This window comes from Cryptomeria japonica, unplaced genomic scaffold (genome assembly GCF_030272615.1).
Source record: "Cryptomeria japonica unplaced genomic scaffold, Sugi_1.0 HiC_scaffold_1528, whole genome shotgun sequence".
In the NCBI taxonomy this organism is placed as follows: Eukaryota; Viridiplantae; Streptophyta; class Pinopsida; order Cupressales; family Cupressaceae; genus Cryptomeria; species Cryptomeria japonica.
In genome coordinates, this window is record NW_026729913.1 from 14,962 (window position 1) to 26,489 (window position 11,528).

The 11,528-nt window shown below is 35.3% G+C and overlaps 1 long non-coding RNA gene across 1 annotated transcript; it reads left to right on the forward strand.

Annotated features, from left to right (window-relative positions):
- Window positions 1–10,200: 10,200 nt before the first annotated feature.
- Window positions 10,201–10,842, forward strand: LOC131040801 (uncharacterized). Its single transcript, XR_009104934.1, has 3 exons — window positions 10,201–10,318; window positions 10,406–10,449; window positions 10,555–10,842. It is a non-coding gene; the product is annotated as an uncharacterized LOC131040801 (long non-coding RNA).
- The last annotated feature ends 686 nt before the right edge of the window (window positions 10,843–11,528 follow it).

Here is an 11,528-nt window from a genome sequence, read left to right on the forward strand (position 1 = left end):
TTATCACGAAGCATATCTCATGGAAGATTGGGAAAGAAAGAAAATAATTTTTTTGGAGTAACTCTTGTTGTGGAGCACATTCTATCATTAATGCATTTGAGGACATAGGGTGGATCGAGGAGGCTGTGAGTAAAAATGGTGTGTATATAAGATATTGTGTATTAATTGAGAGAAGTTCGTCCCATGCAAGACAGAGAATATGAAAACATTAAAAATTACTTATTGGGTACAACGAAAATTGATAAAAATTATTACCAATAGGAGAATAGTGATATCTGAAGAAGAAGATATGATCTTTTGGTGTGTGGCCAATTCTAGAGAATACTATATCAAGTTGGGATATGCATTGAAAAAGACAACTTGAATGAAAGCATTGGCCAACAAGATTATGTTGGCATCAGAGCATCGCACCTAGAGCAGGGACTTTCTTGTGGATTGTTTGATTTATAGAAGGGTACTCACTAGTGAGAGACTCAAAATGTATGGGATCGTTAGGCCAAGCCTATGTCCATTACTCTATCCTAATGAGGAAACAATTCATCATTTGTTATTATGGTGCTTATATGCCTCACAATGATGGGATTGGTTTTTTGAGTCTATAAATTCGTCTATGGTTAGGAATCAAATGATTGGTAAATTCATGACTAGTTGGCCCAAGAAGGTAAAAAGATCTTTGTGGGTCAATATTTGGCTAATTGTATCATTCATGATATTATGACATCTTTGGAAAGAAAGGAACATATGTGTTTTCAATGATAGAGCCTTCACAATCAAAAAAATAATTGTCAAAATACAACATAGCATCTGTGAAGTGGCAAATGAAAAGGTCAAATGCAAAAATAATGAATATGTATGCACTTGGGATAAAAAGTTGAATTTGAAGTGGCAAGAACAGGGGTGACCTTAGGGAGATTTTGTTAGGAATTTGTGGAGTTGTATTTGGTTATGCAGAGCGTTTGAAACCCAGATAGATACAAACTAATTAGTTTTGATGGGGCCTCCAAAGGCGATCCAGGCAAGCGTGGCAGTGGTTGTATAATAAGAGACAACATAGGTAACTATGTATGGGCCTATTCCAAATATGTTGGAATTTCCACCAACAATGCAACTGAACTAGAAGCACTGGATAAAAAATTGGCTTTATGCATAAGTAGGGAAATTTGCAATTTGGATATGGAAGGAAACTCTTTTCTTGTCATCAACAACATTACAAGGGAGCATGTCTCAAATTAGAAGTTGTTAAGATAGGTTAAGATAATCAACACTAATTTATGCAATAATAGGGACTACACAATATCCCATGTATATAGAGAGGCCAATAAGGGCATATGTAGACTACATGGAAAACCTAGGAGTTTGTGCTAATGGGGATAAGATTGTTGATAATCTTTGTGAGTGGATTGATTTGGTAAAGATTGTTGAAATTGATCAATCTGATGGAATCTCTTTGGTTCAGTCAAGTACTAGATAAGGTGGTACGGTGGTAGAAATCTGATTGGACAAAAATGGATGGGTTGGCCTGACAAACTCATTTTTATCTATGTAAATTGTGAGATTGGATGTACTTTGAATCTGTGGCAAGAGATTTGGCCAAATTCTATGGTGATTCTATTAGTCTAATTTTGGTAAGCCGAGATATTTCAGCAATCAAATTTGGAATAAATCTACTTTCGGCATCCTCATGGCTACCAAACTATTTGGTGGAAAGGACAAAAAATTATAGAAAATTGATGGATTATTTAGACACTCTGATCTAGTTTTGAACATGCAAATCAAATCTTTTTGGGGTGGATTTTTTGGGAGAATATAGGGATTTAATGATCTAGTGTTGTAACAAGGGAAGTTGTATAGAATGGTGAGCACTAAGCAGTTTGGAGTCACCTGTCCATGTTGTGAAGAAAGCATTGACGAGTAGCTTGGGTGATTGTTCATGATTGAAGAAGATTATCTTTTGGCTGCCCTAAAGAATGTTATTGGGATAGGGACATTGTCCCAAAGGATCTCCATGATAGTTTGTTGCTAGGAATTTTCTTTGAGAATGTGGTTCAAGGCATTGGCCTTAATTACAAGGCTCCTCATTTTGCCAGCAACCTTCTTTGGGAGGACCTTGATGAATTTGTCATTATGACTTTGGTTAAGATCAAGACGACTCTAAAGAAAGGATCTATTGCTAGGATTTTTTATGTTGAGGTAGTGGCCAAGAAGGGTATAATGGAGGAAACCCTCAAACTATATTGTGAAGGGCTAAAAAATTACAACATTAACGTATTTGGCAACTATATTAGCTTGTATGAGATTTACTTTCTGCCTCTTAGTTGGAGAGAGCTAACGTGTTGGTTGAAGGGATTATTACCCTAGCCCATTGGATGTACTAGTTATATTACTATTAATAAAATGGGGTCTACTCCCCTTACTGGGTAGAACTTACCTCATATATATATATATATATATATATATATATATATATATATATATATATATATATATATATATATATATATATATATATATATATATATATATATATGTATAAAATAAAAATATTATCTTTTAAATATGATATATAAAATAAAATAAACATAAAAATAAATATAATTGTTTATGATATATAAAATAAACTAAAAAAAAACAAAATTTAATAATATTATATATATTATTTTCTATTAAATATAATCATTTATAAATATAAAAAAGTTATGGGTAAGTGCACAAAGATGGTGATCAGAAAAGTGGACACACCCAAAAAAAACAAGAAGCACACAAGGTATTTCAAATTTAAAGAACCCCATACGCATTTAGGCTTGTTTTGCCGAGCCTAACTAAAGCTAAACCGCGAATGGGATTTATAGTATAGTAACCGCATACGGAGTTTATAGTATAGTAACCGCATACGCGGTTTAAAAACTAAAACCTCGTACGCGGTTTAGAAACTAAAAAACTTGTATGCGGTTTTAGTTTGTAAACCAAGTATGCATTTTTCCATCAATAAAATGCAATTCATTTAGCATTCCATTAGGTTTTTCGGTAGGATATATACATAAAATATAACATTTAAGTATAAGTGGCATTTCTCTTTGTCTTTTATCTTTATATTTTATGTATATATTGTCAGGATGTTTGAGAGTGGTTCCAGATCTCTAAGAGTTATAATGTAGATTCTAGTTTTTTGAGTATTCTTATAAATTTTGGACTTAGTCAAATTTCAATAATCAGCATGCTCATATCAACATTATCTCTCTCATCTCTTCCCTACATTCCCCCTCTCTCTTCCTTAAACCCTACCTTTTTGTCTCTTAGGCATCTCCCTCTCTACTTTCTTCACTCTCTTAGGTATCTCTCCCTCTCTACTTTCTTCCCTCTCTCTAGTATCTCTCCCTCTCTTTCTCATCTCCCTCACCCTCTTTCTCTCTTTCATCTATCCATCTCTTTCTCTCCCTCTCTCAAATATCTCTATCTCTCACTCTCTCCCCCTCTCTTTAGTGTCTCTCGCTCTCTCATTCTCTACCTCCCCCTCCCTTTCTCTTCCTTTGTCAAGTATTTCTTTCCCTCTAACTCTCTTTCTCTCTCCCCCTCTCACTCCATTTCTCTTTCTCTCAAGTCTCTTTGCTTCTCTCTATCAAGTCTCTGGCTATCAGCCTTTCTCTCTCTCTCTCTCTCTCTCTCTCTCTCTCTCTCTCTCTCTCTCTCCCTCTCTCCCTCCATCTCTCTATCTCACTCTCCTCCTCTATCAAGTGTATCTCTTTCCCACTCTCTCCCTCCCCTCCCTTTCTTATTTTCATTCAACTCTCTCTCTCTCTCTCTCTCTCTCTCTCTCTCTCTCTCCAATTCTTTATCTCTGAAGTCTCTCCCTCTCATCCTCTTTCTCTCTATCTTACTCTCCCCTTCTTTCAGGTGTATCTCTCTCTCATTCTCTCCCTATCTCCTCACCCTCCCTTTCTCCCTTTCTCATTACCTCTCTTTCTCACTCTCTCCCTCTCTCCCTCTCTTCACACCTCTCTCTCTCTAGTCTCTTGTACTCTCCTTCCATCCCTTCCTCCCTCTCACTCAGACTCTCTCTATCTTTCACCCTCTCTTTCTCTCTCTCTCACCTTCCCTCCCTCCACCTCTTAGGTCTCTCTTTCTCTCCCAATCTATCTATCCACCTCTTAGATCTCTCTATATTTCCCCCACTTCCTAAATCTCTCTCTCTCTCTCTCTCTCTCTCTCTCTCTCTCTCTCCTATTATTTATCTCTCAAGTCTCTCCCTCTCATCCTATTTCTCTCTATCTCACTCTCCCCTTCTCTCAGGTGTATCTCTCTCTCATTCTCTCCCTCTCTCCTCCCCCTCCCTCTCTCCCTTTATAATTACCTCTCTTTCTCCCTCTCTCCCTCTCTCTCTCTCTCTTCTCACCTCTCTGTCTAGTCTCTTGTACTCTCCTTCCATCTATTCCTCCATCTCAGTCAGACTCTCTATCTCTCACCCTCTCTTTCTCTCTCTCTCTCACCTTCCCTCCCTCCATAGCTTAGTTCTCTCTTTCTCTCCCAATCCCTCTATCCACTCTCTATATCTCCCCCTCTCTTAGGTATCTCTCTCTCTCTCTCTCTCTCTCTCTCTCTCTCTCTCTCTCTCTCTCTCTCTCTCTCTTTGAGTCCCCTTCTCTGTGTCATTTTATATATTTATCTCTCCCTCTATTTCCCTCTATTTCCCTCTCTATCTCCATCTCTCTCTCCCCCTCCCTTTCCCTTTCTCTATCTTTGTCTCCCCCCTCTCTCTCTCTCCATCTCTCTTTCACTCATTTATCTCTTGTCTCTCCCTCTTAGTCTCTATCTCTCTATCTCACTCTCATTCTCTCTTAGGTGTATATCTCTACCATTCCCTCCCTCTTGTGCCCCTCTCTCCCTCTCTAGGGTCATATGGTATTCTTAGGGGTTGTATTGTATCCTAGGATCCATGCATGTGTCCTAAGGGGTAATAGGACACCATATGACCCATAACAATACATAAGAGGTCATATGGAGTCCTAAGGGGTCATAGGACACCATATGACCCCATAGCACACCATACGACCCATAATGACACCAAATGGTGTTCTAAGATGTTATAGAATACTATATGACCTAGTAGAACACCATATGGATTCTTAAGGGGTAAAATAGTTTCCTAAGGGGCCATAGGAGAACTTGAACTTGGAGGACACCATTTTTTTTTTCATGTCATATGGTATTCTTAGGGGTCATATGGTATCCTTTTTGTGTTTTTCTCATGTCATATGGTATTCTTAAGGGTCATATGGTATCCTATGGATCCATGCATGTGTCCTAAGGGGTCATAGGAAACCATATGACTCCTTAAGACACCATATGACCCATAACAACACATAAGAGGTTATATGGAGTCCTAAGGGTCATAGGACACCATATGACCCCTTAGCACACCATACAACCCATAATGACACCAGATGGTGTCGTTAAGGGGTTAGAAAACACTATATAACCTCTTAGGGAACCATACGACCCATAACAACACTATATGGAGTCATAAGGGGTCAAATGGTGTCCTAAGGGGTCGTAGGAGACCATATGACCCCTAAGGACACCATATGACCCCTAACGACATCATATGGTGTCCTAAGGGGTCATAAGGTGTCTTAGGGGTCATAAGACACCATTAGACACATAACGACACCATATGACCGTTAGAACACAATATGATCCCTAACAACATCTAAAGGGTCAGAGGGTGTCCTAAGGGGTAATAGGACACTATATGATCCCTTAGCACACCATAGGACCTATAACGACACCAAATAGTGTCCTAAGGGGTCATTGAACACCAAATAACCCTTTAGGACACCATATGGTGTTGTTATGGGTGATATGGTGTCCTGAGGGGTCATATGGTGTCTTAAAGAGTCATATCATGTCCTAAGGAGTCATAGGACACCATATTACCTATTAGGAAACAATATGAACTCTAATGACACCTAAGGGGTCATAGAACACCATATGACCCTTTAGGACACCATACGACCCATAACGACACCATATGGAGTCTTAAGGGGTCATATGGTTTCCTAAGGGATTATAGAACACCATATAAGCCCTTAGGACACTATATGATTCCTAAAGACACCTACAGGGTCATATGGAGTCCAAAGGGGTCATAAGACACCATATGACCCCATAGTACACCATACAACCCATAAATATTATCCAACCGATACATCCACATGATCCAAAGAAACCAATATGTTTATCTTCTTCAAACATTCTACTTTATATCCTATCTTCTTTAAAAGAAACAAAAAAAACCCGACCACCTTGTCAATCTTCGTATCACCTCATCTATATGCAAAAAAAGAAGATATATTGGAGCAAGAAGAAGAGAGAGGGGAGGAGGGAGGGAGAGGAAGAGAGAGAGAGAGAGAGAGAGAGAGAGAATACACATACACACACACGTGTGTATATATACTTAATATATTATATATATATAATATTTTTGAATATATTATATATATATATATAATATTTTTATATATATTATGGCACATATTATATATACAATATCATATTATACACACCTCAAAAAATTAAACAAACCTAGCGTGTATGCACTATTTATAGTAAAAATAGTGTGTACGAGCTTTTTATACCATAGGTACCTCATACACGCTTTTGACTCTTTAGGCTTGAAAATAGGCCTATATGACAAAGCTATGGTTTGGAACTTTGATTTCCCTCCATTTCCCTCCTTTTTGATGTGTTTTATTTTATCACTTGGTTTCTCAACTTTGTCATCATCAGGTTTACACTTCATCAAGTGGGTATTTCTAAAATTGCCACCCATCTTTTGATCTTTCTAACCATATAATTTTTAAAAAATTTGAACAACAATAACCTATTATTATTGAATTTATTTTACTAGTGTCTCCATACTTCTCACACACATACGTGCACCATTTTTTTAATAACTTTTGATATACTTATCAAACTTTAAAAAAATTAATATATTATAGTAGTGCACTTGATTCTTTACAATTTAAAAAAACAAAATTTGTATTTTCGATTTCTTTAGTGCAACTTATGCTTTGCGCATGAATAGGTACCTAATTTTCAGGATGTGCTCGATTGGAAAAATCATTAAAAAAAAATAACTCAATAAAAAATTACAACAAAATACACATCTTCTAGTGCTCACTCTTAGCTACCTTTATGCCAAAAGATTTGTCAAAATACTAAATCTAACTATGACTTTTTTGATGCGCACGTTAGACACTATGTTATGTTTTTTTCTGAAAAAATTAGGGTCTATTTTTCGTGCATGAAGGATTTGACCCCCTTAATATTATCCATTTTTGAATAAGTTTAGTAGTTTGGAAACTAGATTCAGAGTACTCGAACATTTGTTCTTTGATCATCTTCATATCTAGAGTGGATGACTTTCAAGTTTTGTGTCCAAGTTCAGGTTCACCTAATTTCAGAAAAAAAAGTGTCCACTTATACCCCCCTTTTGACCATCATCTTTGTGCACTTACCCTTATATTTATAAATATGATATATAACATAAAAGAAGAAATAATATCAAAATGAATATAATATTTTATAAATATAATATAAAATTGTGTGTGTGTGTGTGTGTATATTAAATTTAAAAATCTTTGGGGAGGAGAAATGATTTAAAAAATTACCTTTAAATAAATATGGTGTGGGCGGGACAGTTGTTTGCATTGAAGATCAGTATATAAAATTTACAAGTTAGCTTAGGGGAGAGGGGCCAGTAATTGTACAGGGTTCAATAGTTGTACAACCACTTGTCGTTATAATATTCAGTATTGCCATATATTTATACTATATATTGTAAATAAATAATCCTTATGTAAATAAAAATACTACCAAATGTTGGTCAAAATGGACCAATACTTGAACACAAGAGAACCTATAAATGCTATATAAAAAAGACATACATACATTTATTAACAAGTGAAATAAATAATTTTTCGTTTCTAATAAAATATCATAGCTATAAACTATAAGTGTGTCATTTATAAAATAAGATGCCCATTTAATAAAATAAGATTATCCCTTAAACAAGTACTATTATCTTAGTTTAACGATGTATATGCATTGGAGTAAGGTGAACAGAATAAATACCTCGCTTTTCCTCATGAAATGTGGGGGATAGTACAAATGTTTTAGTGTTCAACAATTGGTCCCTTTGTGTTTGATATAAGTTGTATTTTATATAATAATATGTTGTTTTAATAACAAAAAGTATTCTTTTGTGTTCAATTATTGGTCCCTTGGTGTTGGATATAAAGTTAGACATAACACACATTTATGATTACTAATAGGCATTTTCTCCATTTAAGTTGCATATATATTTTGATTAATAAAAGTTGAATAGGTTGGTACCATTACATATCCATAAGGTGACACCTAGAGTGCATGAGGGATATGCAATGAACAAAGAAAACCCCCACTACCACAAACAAAAACCTAGCAGGGCAACTTGAAAGCCAACAAGAGAACTAGAAAACCACCAGAAACAAAAAAAAGACCAAAACCCACAAAATACAAGAATACCACCTAGTAAAGGCACAAAGAAATGAGCAACTACATTGGGGAACCTTTTTCCTGCCTATTGTGGCACAAACTTAAAACTTTATCAAAAAAGGGCACCTTCTTGCTTGACCCAATCTCAGAGTCTGAGGAGACCAACGATGAATCAGGGGTGGTTTTCAACAAAGACAGTAACCTGCAATCAAGTACTCTATACATTTATGTTTCTTCTCCCCTGTTTTTGGTCCATGTTAGCTTGGATTGCCTGGATAGACTACAAAGAGGAATTATACATATTGGTTGCATTCCTGCAAGCAAGATTCACCTCCTCAATTTTCTTCTTGAGGGCCTCCTTGGATCTCTTAACCTCATCCAACTTGATTTTGGTCCCTGCTATTTTGAGTTTGGCATCCAAATCTTCAATCTTACCATTCATGTTCTCCCACTGCTCCAGGAGGCCAACAAAGTTATTAGCATATCTCCACACTTTGTCTTCATTTAAATCATCCTGCCAAGTGTTAGCCCTAGCTTTTGTCTCAGTCACCTCCTCCAACCGATTAATTTTCTCGATAGCAACATTCATCTACCCAAATAGCCACTTTAACATGTCACCTTACAAGTTGCATGTAAGTTATATTCTACATAAAAAATACAATATTATACTAATTACAAATGATTTTTTTTTATCCACCTACAAGGGATTTTTAGATTAAGTTTTGGTCAAATCTTTAAAAAGTCATTTTTTGGACACTTTACACTAGACATGTTATTTTGATGAGTTGCACAAGATGAGTCACACCTTCAAACCCTAGTTGTAGATAGTTGAGTGTCTATTTTACATTTATAAAAAAAAAAAAAAATTATTACTATATTCCATGTGACGGCTACATGTTGACGAAGTTAGCCCTCATGACTACTAGTCCCTCTCCCCTAATGGAAATGTTGTGAGCCATCTCCATTTACTTCCATCAAGACCACTTGCTCGACTTGTTATGCATGCATATATATATATTTTTATGTATGGCATTCATGACTTACTATTTTGTGTGGAGAATTGCGATCTCCGTAAAGAGATCACTAATCAAAGCCTTTAATACAACAAGCAAGTCAATAATCATTTTCTTTCTTCCATCACTTTCGGTATGACGTGTTTGAACGGCTATACAGCTGGAGGAGTTTCAATTTTTTTGTCACTGTAAGTTTCAGTTGAATTTAAATAGTGCGAATAACCAGGATCTCGAGAATACCATGTGAAAGTTCATTGGGGCCCGCTCATGTTTTTCCGACGAAAGCAGCTAAAGCCAAAAATGTCAAGCTATACCACGTTAAAGTATTTGGAGAATCCCGTGTGAAAGTTGATGGGGGTCGCTCGATTTTTGTCCGCTAACGCTAAAAATGTCAAACTATAACACGTGAAGTTTTGGTATTGTGGGATGAAAACTTGGATGAAACAATTTAAACTGGCTCAGTCATACTGCCGAAGATTCAATATCCATCATAATTTCCATTCGTTCTTGTGAAGGTGGTTGTCATATTTAAATCCATGGACTACATTGCTTAAAAGCTTTATCCTTGAAACACGGCAAAGAAAATTATGTTTGAAATCTTCAACATAGTTGAAAGTCACGGTGATGATCGTTATATATACTCTTGTTCATTTACAGAATGAATAAGAAACAATAAAACCTCATATCTCCTCAGACTGGGATGGGTCGATGCTCGGCAGTCATTGTTTTAGTGATGCTGGTGTTATTCTTTCGTTCAGACTGTCGTCTCCTTGGTAATTTGGTTTTATTTGGATCTGCAATTTCTTAAACATTTAAAGGTTATTATGAAGGCGTATTGATAGAATATCTTTCATTTGCAGACTCTGTCAATAAATATGAGGGGAAGATGGGTGTAAAAGAGAAGGTATAAATAATAACCCAGTATTTTCAGTTTTTATTTTAGATTAGTAAAGTGTTCTAACTAAAAAATATTTGTTTATAATTATGCGTTGCGTTGATGATGAAATAGATGAAAAAGAGAACCGACGAAAAAGCAGGAACTTTCTACCCCAGGGAAGAGCTTCAATGGATACATTCCCCAGACGAACATTGCTTGGACCCATGTTAATTTAAAAACAATAAAATTAACAATATGTAATAGTTCGATAAGATTTGAATGTGATTATGTACGTATCGCATGACTATTGGATGTTAAATTAACTTCAATTTGTATCAGAATTGTTATGTCACTAAGAAAAGGTGTTGTGTAATTCAAATATGAGTTGTGTAGTGCAGTGATGTCAGAGTTGGAATAGTAACGGAAATATGATTATGTATACATGTGATACGATATAGTTTCTCAATTTTTAATTGAAAGCGTTTAATGTTAATAATCAAAAAGTATTAAAAGTTATATTATTAAAAACTTAAGTTATCATGAATGTTTCAAAGGAGTGTTCTGTATTGTAGATATTAGTTCCTATCAATTGAATTATTTCTACTTTTTCGATAATTTAATCAATCATAACAAAGAATTAAATTAAATTTAGATAATTATATTTAATTTTTTTATTTTAAATAATTGTAAAAATATAATTTATCTATCTTTCTATGGATTAGAGTAAGGAAAAATTAAAATTTATTTTTCTTTATCTTACATATTTAATTCATTTAATCAAATGTCAAAACATGATAAAATTATATCACATCAAATGTCAAACCATAAAAAAAATTAATCATAATATTTATTAAGCTAGTTTCACACATGCCACCTATCAATTTAGTAGTTGCACTATGTTTCACATGTGTTTGTCCTCAGTTACTTTCGTATATGATATGTTCCAGAAAGCTCTATAAACATGAAAGAAGTAAAACTTAAAAATGGAGCCAGAAGTGGCAGAAATGCTTCAGAAATTAACCTAAGCCTGGACTTCTACCAGTCTTTTTTGGTATATAATTTGTGTTCTCTTGTTTGCTGGCGTTTGGTTCACCAGTTGTCTTTCC